This window comes from Pelophylax lessonae, assembly GCF_965119305.1.
Source record: "Pelophylax lessonae genome assembly, chromosome: 1".
Taxonomy (NCBI): domain Eukaryota; kingdom Metazoa; phylum Chordata; class Amphibia; order Anura; family Ranidae; genus Pelophylax; species Pelophylax lessonae.
In genome coordinates, this window is record NC_138768.1 from 691,770,200 (window position 1) to 691,783,936 (window position 13,737).

Consider the following 13,737-nt stretch of genomic DNA (forward strand, 5'->3'; position numbering starts at 1 on the left):
ACATTCTTTTACAGGTTTCTTCAATGCACTTTCTGCTGAACTATTTGACCGCTCAAGGTCACCTAGTTCTTTTTCTCTATCTGAATTCCACATGGAATGCATCTCAAGATCACGATCAAACTTCTGCCACCCGTCTTTCACCAGTTTCATTTTAGAAATATTCTCTGAAAGGCACTTGAAATTCATTTGCTTCACGTTTTCACCAACAGCCTTAGTTTTCTCCACTAGGTGGCGTTTGCTTTTTCCTCCCAGATTTATATCACTTGCTTTAGTTTTCTCCGCTTTAGTTTTCTCCACTAGGTTTTCAGCCTGAACTGAGAAATCATCACATTTCTTACACAACTCCTTTATTTGCTGAAGTTCTAATGATACATTTTCCAATGCTTGAAGTTTTTGAAGGAACGGTTTATTCCAAAGGGGTGATTCAAGCCACGTGTCATCACATTTCTGAGGCTCACTCAGGACAGACCCCAAAACACTGATCCTTTTAAAAACTGCATCAGGCACACTATCCCCTCTTTGGGACAGATCCTCTGTTGCCTGGAATTCCTCTTCCAGTTCCTGCAACGGAATCTTCATCTCTTCTACTTGCTGTTCTAAGGCTCGTTTAGACTTTTCTAGCTCCTGAACGCTTTTCACAACATCATCCTTGGAGCTGACCAATTCTTCCATTTCTGTACGCAGCTGTTTGTTAACACTTTCTAGTTCAGCCTTACACTCTAGAACTTCCTCCAAAGAGCGAGCCAAGAACAGGGCTTTGCTCTCGTTATCACGCGCCTCCGTTTTTGCACGGTCGCGTTCTTCTGCATATTTTGCAGACACAGTCTTCTCTTCACCAAGCATCTGATCAAACTTCTTTTTCACATCTTCAACACACTGTAATGAACCAACGCTTTCTTCCATGCGTTTTTTCATATCCGCTATCTGAGCTTGCAATGTTGCGACTTGCTCTGATAGGTTTTTCTTTGCTTCCGCCTCCTCTTTTAATTGTTCCAGGAAGCCATTTTTCTCATCTTCCATTTGTTTGAGCTTTGTGCTAAAACTCAGCCTTTGACACCTCTCTTCCTGTAAGAGTTCCTGCGTGTCTTGCAGCTGCGATTCCAAGATAGAAAAATCTTCCGCAATTTCTCTAGATTTGCTGTCTGCTTGAGAAAGCTGATTTGTAACATTGTCCAACTCAACCTGCAGTCGGTTTGCCTTCTCTGACAGCTTAGCACACAATCGGTCACCTTCTGACACCTTGACTTGCGATTCCAGAAGCTGTGCCTCTACTTTTTCCCTCTTATGTTCACAATCTCCTTTTCCCTGCATAAGAGCCTTCACCTCATTGGCTAGCATCTGGGAATAAGAATGTAATTCTGCCACACAGGCTTCTTTCTCCTTTAACTGCTGCTGGACACGTTGGGCTTCCCCTTTCCAACTTTCACAGTCCGCACGCCATTCATCTACCACATTGCTCAAAGTAGTGAGCTCATACACAGTACTCAGTAATTTAGCCTCTCTTTCACTTTTCTCTTTGTCGCTGAGAGACAATGTCGCTTTCAGAGCAACATTCTGTTCCTGCGACTCCTGCAGGTCTATTTTTGTAGCTCCCAAAGACTGAAGACTTTTTTCCCACTGATTACGCAACTCCAACATTTCACACATACTTTGCTTCTGCAAAGTCTGAATTTCAATTTCCTTTTCCATGAGGATGGTATCTTTCTCCTTTATAGTGTCTTGACATTTTTGCAACTCGACCAAAAGAAGAGCAGTGGATTCTTCCCACTGTAACACATGAGACTTGAGTAGTTCATTCATTTCCTGCAAGTTTCTATGCTCCATTTTAAGCAATTCCAAGGCTTGTTCCTTTTCTTCCATTTTCCGTTGCAAGGCATCCAACTCAGCCCTGCACACATACTCGGTTTCCTCCAAACCGATGGCCTCCATTGGCTGCTGGCGTCTCTGTTTCCAGCCTGCCATGTTCTCTTGGTGATCCTTTTGTTGAGCTGCAAAGCTCCGTTGTTTCAGCATCTCCCCCATTTTGGGTTTACTTTTCATCTGAGAACCCTGCGTCTCCAAAGCAGTTTCATTTGCCCCAGTGTTGCTAGGGACAACAACTTTTCTCTTTAACCGATTCCGTTCAGGCATGGATGGGGCTGGTTCAAATGGTAGCATCCCCTCCATCCATAGAATTCGGTCTCTCATTTCATCTATCATTGCATTTTTCAGGCGTTTGGATCGCCCCATCTTCAATAACTCCACAAACAAATTTTTCACAGTCCAGCAAAAAAATTTTCAGACCACTGTCTCTTTAACACATGTAGTTGTTCTCTCTCTTGCAAGATCTCTTTTCCTGCGCACACAGTTTGTGCAGTCACTTGCACCAGACACAACAAAGTTCATCAAATAATTTTGAGACCGCTGTCTCTTTAAAACACTTTTTTTTTTTTCTGTCAGGATCTTCTCTCCTGCACACATAGATTGTGCAATCTCATGCACCAGATAAAGTTCATCAAACATTTGCACTTCCTTGCAGGGATCTCTGCTTATGCCCGCATCCTCCACCATATGTGAGGGATTAGCTCGGTGGTAGGCGTAGATGACTCCTTGGGGGGTGCGTTTTCACAGAGAAATAGCCCAAAAGTGCTTGCAAACAACAGGTTTATTCTTCCAATCTCTTCAAACAAGTGCATGCAGCAAAAACACCAAAATAAAATAAAACAAAATAAATCCTTGCCTCTGTGGGCGGCTACCTTCTCACAACTGGAACCTGCCTAAGTGTCTGTCTCCAACCTACCGTCGGGCAGACTTCCTTGTCCTTACAGCGGACACTCAATAGTCCTTTTATAATAGCTTCACAGGGCAACACAGTCCTTTTGTTTCTTTCACATCAACAGTTCGTCTTCTCACCTTTGAGACGTATTCACCCTTGGTTACCGTCCCGGGCACACATCACTCCGGGGGGTCTTCTCCCAGGCCCACACATCCTGTCGGGAGGCACACGCTGACTGTCCTCCTGCTCCCAGCCCACATGGCTTCAGGACACAGCTTCTGGAGGCAGCGAACAATAGGACTTTCTCTGAACAAATTATAGAGCCTTAACTCCCTCATTCTGAACAGGTGAAGGCCTTTCAACTTCCTGCTGGCTAGCTCTGTAGCCAACACCCTAAATTAATTAATGGACTTTCCAAGTCAGGTGGAAATGTATCTCCTTCCTGTGACTACATTCCCAGATTTAGCTGACTTCCTGTTACAGTATATATTGTCTGAGACAGCACATAGTATCTGCAAATCACGTTACCATCTTGCAATCACAACAACAATGTAATTTACAGGATAAAAGTTTGACTGAATATTATAAACAATTGCCAAAACTCTTTGAGATGTATGGTAAATGTATGTGAGCACTATACAATTGTGCAATTGTTGCCTAGGTTATGTGTAAATGTGCATGAAATAAATATGCAAATATGTAAAAACCATGCATATCATCAGCTCATATCGCTGGCACATTTAAAAAACGTCCAAAGTAAAGACTCATCCCACCTGTACGCATTACGCCCTCTAGTGGGCTTCCTCAGCAAATGATAATTCACAATTTATATAGATGTACCAATTAGTCACCAATCTTTCTATTAGTTGTTGCCTAGGTTCTGTGAAAATGTGCATACACCCCAATCTCTGTAGTAGTATGTGCATATACGCATCTAGATCCTGAGAGATCTTACACAAAAGAGGTAGTTCCACCCGCAATACACATTTATTGAAAGGGTTACATTATATATATATATATATATATATATATATATATATATATATATAATTACACACTAAACAGTACAACACATTAACAGTATAAGTCCACTGGCTTATATGATATTTGCAAACTACCCACAACAACCATATTTACAATACAATGTACAAGTATGGAGTTAGTTTGCCTTTCCACTTCAGGTTGGGCCATGGTGACTGTTGTGTATCCCCACACAAAATAGGCTCAAAGCTTGGTGACAAAGCCTTATATCCTCCCTCTCCTTTCTGTACTGTGGCTAATACAGTTCTCCCTAATTGGTTACTGTACCTAGCAAATGTATATTGGGCAGAGCCTGATTGGATGAGTCAAAGAAGGCTCCTGTTTACTACTCATGTAAAATGTGTTTAGGGAAAACAAAAGTCCAACCTTTGAAGTGGAACTAATTACAGAAACACCAACACAACCCTCAATACTTGAAATAGATTTCCTTCTAACTAAAATTTATTTCTAAATACAATATTATTTACCTCTGTTAAGGGAGATTTCACATAAACCCATTATGTAACAATGGTAACTTTTGTAAAATGTTATACTATTGTATGTAAATAAAAATCTATTTAAACAATATACAGTATATTTTATGGCTGATGGTGTGACACCTTTAAAGTGGTCCAGTTGATACAATAGTTTTTATTACTGGGATGTATAGTTAAAATACAAATACATAAAGTGACACTAGCTTTTGAACTTTTTTTCAATATTGGTATGAATACTATATTATAAAGTATACACCTGTTTCATTTTATGGAATCTATCTTGTTATATTTTAAACCATAAAATAAGTGGAGCTGACTTTAAAAACTGGAGAACAAAGGGGAGTCCTTAGAAACTGTGTTACTTTCTTTAAATCTTCACAGCAGGTTACAGTATTAAACATGAAACCTGTTTAGGTTGTTGCTATGACATTTAATATGATAGTAATAAAGAAAAAAAATGTTGGAACTAGATGTGTGTTGTAACTTTCTTGATATAATATTCTTCACATTACACTCATACTTAGGATGCAACATATAATGTGGTGCAAATGCCGCCCCACACATCCTCAAACTGTACCCCCTTCCGCTTGTAAGAGTGGGCAGGGTTTCTTCACCCCTTCAAATTCTTCAAATTTAAAATCATTGCAGTTGTGTGGGGCTCTGCCACAGACTTGTAGTTCTGTCACTCATAGTCCATTGAATATTCCTCTAGCTCTCCAACTTTCAGCCTGTACAGAGGTACAAGGGCAGAGAGCTGGAAGAAAACTTTGCAGGAGCCTGACATTGCACCTACAATCTATTGATTTCACGTGCAATGCTTTGAAGGCTCCTGTAATCCTGTAAACAAATTAATAAATACATAAATGCCCATTTTTTTCCTGCTAAAACATGTGCATTTATTAATTTTTATTCAAACGTGAACCTAGCCTTTATAACATTTGCAAACTTTGCTAACTTTCTAATTACAGTTTTGAAAAAGCCATTTGTGTGATTATGCCAGTATTTAATTTCCTATACATTTATGATAAATTATTAATGGTGCATTATATCATTAGGGCATTTTTATATATACACATATTATTCTGTAAAATTCATTTTTACAATTTCGGCAAAACCTGCTTGTAGTGGATTCATTGGTCCACTGTAAATAATTTTTGGTTTATTGCGCTCAGTACACTATATTAATTAGAAACATTATTTTACAGTAGTCAGATTAATTTCATTTCACAGAATGGTGAGCAAGAGTTTCTCAACTCATTTAAATGAGTGGGTTATCAATTATTCATAATACTGTATTTTTATTTTTATGTTTACAAACTGGGATTTTTTTGCTTCCCTGGAGAGAAGATTATTTATAGGTAGAAATTATGACTAATAAACGCTAGGATGTTATGGACTAAAACAAAGCACATTCAGGCTGACCAGAGCAGAGAAATTAATTATTTCTTGGTCCTATTTGCTTTTTTAGGTATAAAGCTGCAAATAATAGCACTGTTATTTACTTAATATATTGCATGTATGACACACTTTTTGCAGTCAACATTTCCAGATCATTCTATTAAAAAAATTGTTAGATCTGCAGTGTTACAAAGCAAGCCATTACATCATTTATGTGAGGATTTTACATTTTTAAACAAAAACAGCAATGTATTTTCATTTTGAACACACTATACTTAATTAAAAGCAATTTAATGTGATTTTTACATCCTAATTTTTCTATATTTCTGTGAGTGCATTCCATATATGGGCTTGTAGAAGTAGACTTAACCTAAATAAAACAGACCAAAGTTTACTCAAACATGAAGCAAACTTGTCAAGAGAAAAATGGGGGCTTTCATTTCTGAACTTATTTTCTGAACAGTCTGAACCCCTCAACTGGAACAAGTATGCAGATAAACAAGGTAAGAGAAAAGTCATAGGTGCTGTCTGCATGTTTTCTCTGGTCAGTGGCACAGAGTAATAAAGCATAAAGTCATTATGACATTGTTATAACTAGGGTACTACCATTAGCAGAAGTTAGCAATGGTAGCCTTCATGTTATTTTCATGGTAGGTTTTCAGGTGAACCTGCAATCACTTCAAACATCAAATTATGTAAAACATTTGTTTTTTTTTAAGCCCCCCCCCTGAACATGATCAGATACTTAAGTAAGCACATGTTCACTTCAGCTCACATTACACCTAAATCTGCCCCAGGATTATGGCATGTTTTTTTGCCTTTATACTCATGTAACCACACTTCACACATTCTGGACAAAGTAACAATGTCTCTTTAAGGCCCACCTCCTACTAACCTTGCCCATATTCCTTCCTCTTTCCTAACCAATGTGAGATGATGTTGATGGTATGCTTTATTCTTCACATGACAGTGTTCAGGCCTGAAAAAAGGTTGCTAATAGGGTTGAGCGAACACGGACTGTATTATTCGTGTTCGTACCGAATAATTGGATTTTTGTTACCCGAACACGGACCCGAAAACTTTACTGTATATTCGGGTAAAAATCCGTGTTTGGTCATTTTATTTCCGGGTTTTGTATGCATTGGCGCGCTTTTCATGGCGGGCTTTCAACAGCCAATCAACAAGCGTTTAACTGGTGTACCTTAAGCCATTCCAGCCATGCCTACAAATGTATTAGTAGCTGTGATTGGCCATCTGAAGCATGTGACCAAGTCTTTATAAGTTCGAGCCAGCGCCGCTGCGTCATTCTGCTGTGTTAGTTCAGGGACAGAGCACACATCATACGTGCTGGCTGCTGATTAGGGACAGACAGGCAAAAACCATTTGTGTCCGGATAGAATTGAGGGACAGGTCGGAGTGTGTTAGGCAGGGCGAGTTGTAGGGCATTTTAGGGCGAGGCTGCTGATTTTTAGGGTCAGTGTTCTACAACCGATATTGCTGTGTGGGGGGGGTTTGCAGTGACCGATCTTATCAATCCTTTTAGGGAGAGGCTGGAGATAGGCAGGTGTCAGTGGTCCACATTGATTTTGCTGTGTGTGGGGTGCAGTGAACACAATCTTTTTTGCCCACTGAGGAGGAGGGAGAAAAGTCTTTTTCTATCAGTCACTGTGTGCAGCGTTTTTCCTTCAGTGCTGTGCTGACTGTGATCATACACTGCTGTGTCCAGTGTTCACATGTGCTATTATTGAGAGATTTCAAAAGTTATACACTTTTTTCTATTCCACTATTCAATATACACCCTTGGGTTAAAAAAATTAAATTGTGGCATAGTCTGTACTAATCTAGTTAAAAATTACAAACTTAAAAAGGGAATTTTTTTTCCCTCCATAGCCTGCAGCAGAGCTGGTCCACATCGATTTTGCTGTGTGTGGGGTGCAGTGAAAACAATCTTTTTTGCCCACTGAGGAGGAGGGAGAAAAGTCTTTTTCTATCAGTCACTGTGTGCAGCGTTTTTCCTTCAGTGCTGCTGTGCTGACTGTGATAATACACTGCTGTGTGTGTTCACATGTGCTATTATTGAGTGGTTTCAAAAATCGTACACTTTTTTCTATTCCACTATTCAATATACAGCCTTGGGTTAAAAAAATTAAATTGTGGCATAGTCTGTACTAATCTAGTTAAAAATTACACTTAAAAGGGGAATTTTTTTTTTCCCTCCATAGCCTGCAACAGAGCTGAATGATATAAGACACTGCTGTTCACATGTGCTATTGATAAATCACACCAATTTTATATCATATTTTCTATTCCGCTATTCAATAAAAACCTTTGGGTATAAACAATTAAATTGCGGGATAGTCTGTGTTGGTACGTGTGAGATACACCTTTCCAATTTTTGGGGTTCATCTCATACTTCTGAAGATTTGAGGGTGCTGCCTGTTCCGTACTCCTCCTACTCCTCATCCTGCCTTTGGGGGTACAAAAAAATAGTAATTGGGGCCTAATCTGGTTCTGTACGTGTGAGATACATACACTTTTTTTGATAATATTTTCTATTCCGCTATTCAATAAAAACCTTTGGGGATCAATTAAATTGCGGGATAGTCTGTGTTGGTACGTGTGAGATCCACCTTTCCAAGTTTTTGGGGTTCATCTCATACTTCTGAAGATTTGAGGGTGCTGCCTGTTCCGTACTCCTCCTACTCCTCATCCTGCCTTTGGGGGTACAAAAAATAGTAATTGGGGCCTAGTCTGGTTCTGTACGTGTGAGATACATACACTTTTTTTGATAATATTTTCTATTCCGCTATTCAATAAAAACCTTTGGGTATAAACAATTAAATTGCGGGATAGTCTGTGTTGGTACGTGTGAGATACACCTTTCCAATTTTTGGGGTTCATCTCATACTTCTGAAGATTTGAGGGTGCTGCCTGTTCCGTACTCCTCCTACTCCTCATCCTGCCTTTGGGGGTACAAAAAATAGTAATTGGGGCCTAATCTGGTTCTGTACGTGTGAGATACATACACTTTTTTTGATAATATTTTCTATTCCGCTATTCAATAAAAACCTTTGGGGATCAATTAAATTGCGGGATAGTCTGTGTTGGTACGTGTGAGATCCACCTTTCCAAGTTTTTGGGGTTCATCTCATACTTCTGAAGATTTGAGGGTGCTGCCTGTTCCGTACTCCTCCTACTCCTCATCCTGCCTTTGGGGATACAAAAAATAGTAATTGGGGCCTAGTCTGGTTCTGTACGTGTGAGATACATACACTTTTTTTGATAATATTTTCTATTCCGCTATTCAATAAAAACCTTTGGGTATTGTGAGGGATTAGCTCGGTGGTAGGCGTGGATGACCCCTTAGGGGGTGCGTTTTCATAAGAAGATATCCGATAACCTACTGTTGGGCAGACTTTGCTGATCCTACATCAGACCATCCATAGTTCATTTATAATCTCTTCACACAGCAAACAGTTCATTTAATATGTCCCTTTTGCTCTTCATATGGAACATGTCCCTTTGTTTTCTCTCCACATAGAAAAACAGTCCATGTCCTCACCTTTGAGAAGTCTTCAGTCTTAATTTCCCCTTCACACAGGAAATGTCCATTGGTTTCTTTTCACCTAGAAACGATCCAAGACCTCACTTCGAGTAGTCTTCACACTTGTTTACCCTCCTTAGCGCACATCACTTCAGGGGGTCTTCTCCCATGCTCACCAGCTTGTCGGGAGGCACTCATCTGTCTGTCCTCCTCTCCCAGCCCACACGGCGAAAGGAGGCAGCAGTCCTTCTCCCAGGCTTCCTCAGCATCGGGAGGCACACATCTGTCTGTCCTCCTCTCCCAGCCCACATGGCGACAGGAGGCAGCAGTCCTTCTCCCAGGCTTTCTCAGCGTCGGGAGGCACACATCTGTCTGTCCTCCTCTCCCAGCCCACACGGCGACAGGAGGCAGCAATCCATAGACTTCCTCTGGACAAATTATAGGCCTTCATTTCCTCATTCCGAACAGCTGAAGGCCTTTCAACTTCTTTACACCTTCCTGCTGCCTTTGGCAGCCGACACCCTATAGTAATTGGTGTACTTTCCAAACCAGGTGGGAATGTGTCTCCTCTCTGTGACTACATCCCCAGATTTACCTGACTTCCTGTCACATACCCCCCCTCTTGTTTCAACCCTAGGGTTGGGACACAGATTTCCAGACACGCATGTGTCAGGCACTTCTCTTGACTCTCACTGATAAGCCTCCTAGTATCCTCACGCTGACGGATGAAACTGTTTCTGTCAGCTTCATTGACAGATTTCTCATAAATGCCACACAGTTTGTCTCTCATCTCATATACACATTCTTCAACTGCATTTTTGGCATCATTTTGCTCCTTCTCGTTTCTGTCATCTTCCTTGACAGCTTTCTCATAAATGTCAGACATCTTGTCCCTCATAACCGTCTGTCCTATCCGCCATGGAGGACCGGGATCCATAGGCAACTCAATTGGGCTAGTCTTAATGTCTTCAACATTCTTGAGCCGCCTCTCTCTGCAATCCATAAATGATTTCCACAAAACTTTGAGAACCTCTGCTTCACTAAGCTTTGTTCCAAGTAGGGACTCTTGACGTCCCTCAGTGACTTAAATTGCCTCTCCATACAGCTGTACACAATCATTGACTCTTTGGTTCTTGAGCTTAGCTTGCTCTAAGATGCTGTGCAGAGGGCCTTCCATTTGCCACAGGCTGTCACACATTTCTTCAAAGTGACCCCTGTTCATTTTTCCAGCGACATCATTAACTTTCCTTCCACCAACATATGGGTCAAAGGCAACAACACAGTTGAACCCAGCAATCTGGGTGGTATCCATTATAGACCTCCTCTCTGCATCAGTGAAGAAGCATGGAACTGCAACACATTCTTTTACAGGGTTCTTCAATGCACTATCTGCTGAACTATTTGAATGCTCAAGGTCACCTAGTTCCTTTTCTCTATCTGAATTCCACATGGAATGTATCTCAAGATCACGATCAAACTTCTGCCACCTGTCTTTCACCAGTTCCATTTTGGAAATATTCCCTGAAAGGCACTTGAAATTCATTTGCTTCACGTTTTCACCAACAGCCTTAGTTTTCTCCACTAGGTGGCGTTTGCTTTTTTCTCCCAAATTTATATCACTTGCTTTAGTTTTCTCCGCTTTAGTTTTCTCCACTAGGTTTTCAGCCTGAACTGAGAAATCACATTTCTTACACAGCTCTTTTGTTTGCTGAAGTTATAATGATACATTTTCCAATGCTTGAAGTTTTTGAAGGAACGGTTTATTCCAAAGGGGTGATTCAAGCCACATGTCATCACATTTCTGAGGCTCACTCAGGACAGACAACAAAACACTGATCCTTTTAAAAACTGCATGAGACACACTATCCCCTGTTGCCTGTAATTCCTCTTCCAGTTCCTGCAACGGAATCTTCATCTCTTCTACTTGCTGTTCTAAGGCTCGCTTAGACTTTTCTAGCTCCTGAACGCTTTTCACAACATCATCCTTGGAGCTGACCAAATCTTCCATTTCTGTACACAGCTGTTGGTTAACTCTTTCTAGTTCAACCTTACACTCTAGAGCTTCCTCCAAGGAGCGAGCCAAGAACAGGGCTTTGCTCTCGTTATCACGCGCCTCCGTTTTTGCACGGTCGCGTTCTTCTGCATACTTTGCAGACACAGTCTTCTCCTCACCAAGCATCTGATCAAACTTCTTTTTCACATCTTCAACACACTCTAATGAACCAATGCTTTCTTCCATGCGTTTTTTCATATCCGCTATCTGAGCTTGCAATGTTGCGACTTGCTCTGATAGGTTTTTCTTTGCTTCCTCCTCCTCTTTTAATTGTTCCAGGAAGCCATTTCTCACATCTTCCATTTGTTTGAGCTTTGTGCTAAAACTCAGCCTTTGACACCTCTCTTCCTGTAAGAGTTCCTGCGTGTCTTGCAGCTGCGATTCCAAGATAGAAAAATCTTCCGCAATTTCTCTAGATTTGCTGTCTGCTTGAGAAAGCTGATTTGTAACATTGTCCAGCTCATCCTGCAGTCGGTTTGCCTTCTCTGACAGCTTAGCACACACTCGGTCACCTTCTGCCACCTTGACTTGCGATTCCTGCAGCTGTGCCTCTACTTATTTTCTCTTGTGTTCAGAATCTCCTTTTCCCTGCATAAGAGCCTTCACCTCATTGGCTAGTTTCTGGGAATTAGACTATAATTCTGCCACACAGGCTTCTTTCTCCTTTAGCTGCTGCTGGAAAAGTTGAGCTTCATCTTTCCAACTTTCACAGTCTGCACGTAATTCATCTACCACATTGCTCAAAGTGGTGAGCTCATACACAGTACTTAATAATTTAGCCTCTCTCTCACGTTTCTCCTTGTCGCTGAGAGACAATGTCGCTTTCAGAGCGACATTCTGTTCCTGCACCCCCTGCAGGTCTATTTTTGTAGCTACCAAAGACTGAAGACTTTTTTCCAGCTGATTTCGCAACTCCAACATATCACGCATACTTTGCTCCTGCAAAGTCTGAACTTCAACCTCCTTTTCCTTGAGGATGGTATCTTTCTCCATTATAGTCTCTCTGCGTTTTTGCAACTCGGAAAAAAGAAGAGCAGTGGATTCTTCCCACTGGAACACCTGAGCCTGCACGTTTCTATGCTCCATCCTAAGCAACTCCAGGGCGTGTTCCTTTTCTTCCATTTTCCATTTCAAGGCATCCATCTCAGCCCTGCACACATAATCGGTTTCCTCCAAACTGATGGCCTCCATTTGCTGCTGGCGTCTCTGATTCCAGCCTGCCATGTCCTCTTGGTGAGCTGCCATGCTCTCTTGGTGAGCCTGTTGTTGAGCTGAAAAGCTCCGCTGAAAATCCGCATTTGCCCCAGTGTTGCTAGGGACAACAACCTTTTTCTTTAGCCGATTCCGTTCAGGCATGGATGGGGCTGGTTCAGACGGTAGCATCCCCTCCATCCATAGAATCCGGTCTCTCATTTCAGCGATCCTTGCATCTTTCAGGCGTTTTGATCGCCCCATCTTTAGTCACTCCACAAAAAAATGTTTCAAAGTCCAGAAAAACATTTAAGACCACTGTCTCTTTAAAACTTAGTAGTTTTCTCTCTCTCTTGCAGGATTTCCTTTCCTGTACACACAGTTTGTGTAGTCCCTTGCACCAGACACAGTTCATCAAAAATTTTGAGACCGCTGTCTCTTTAAAACACGTTTTTTTCTCTTTCAGGATCTTCTCTCCTGCACACATAGATTGTGCAATCTCATGCACCAGACAAAGTTCATCAAACATATGCACTTCTTTGCAGGGATCTCTGCTTCTGCCCAATGCATACCTCCACCATATGTAAGGGATTAGCTCGGTGGTAGGCGTGGATGACCCCTTGGGGGGTGCGTTTTCACAAGAAGATATCCGATAAGTGGTTGCAAACAACAGTTTGGTTTATTAATGCAATTTGCTTTACCAGACTGCATGCATCAAAAACAGCAAAATAAAATAAAACACCAAAATAAATCCTTGCCTCTGTGGGCGGTTACCTTCTCACACTGGAACCTACCTAAGAGTCTTTCCCCAACCTACTGTTGGGCAGACTTTGCTGATCCTACAGCAGACCATCCATAGTTCATTTATAATCTCTTCACACAGCAAACAGTTCATTTAACATGTCCCTTTTCCTCTTCATATGGAACATGTCCCTTTGTTTTCTCTCCACATAGAAAAACAGTCCATGTCATCACCTTTGAGAAGTCTTCAGTCTTACTTAATTACCCCTTCACACAGGAAATGTCCATTTGTTTCTTTTCACCTAGAAACGATCCAAGACCTCACTTCGAGTAGTCTTCACACTTGTTTACCCTCCTTAGCGCACATCACTTCAGGGGGTCTTCTCCCATGCTCACCAGCTTGTCGGGAGGCACTCATCTGTCTGTCCTCCTCTCCCAGCCCACATGGCGACAGGAGGCAGAAGTCCTTCTCCCAGGCTTTCTCAGCGTCGGGAGGCACACATCTTTCTGTCCTCCTCTCCCAGCCCACACGGCGACA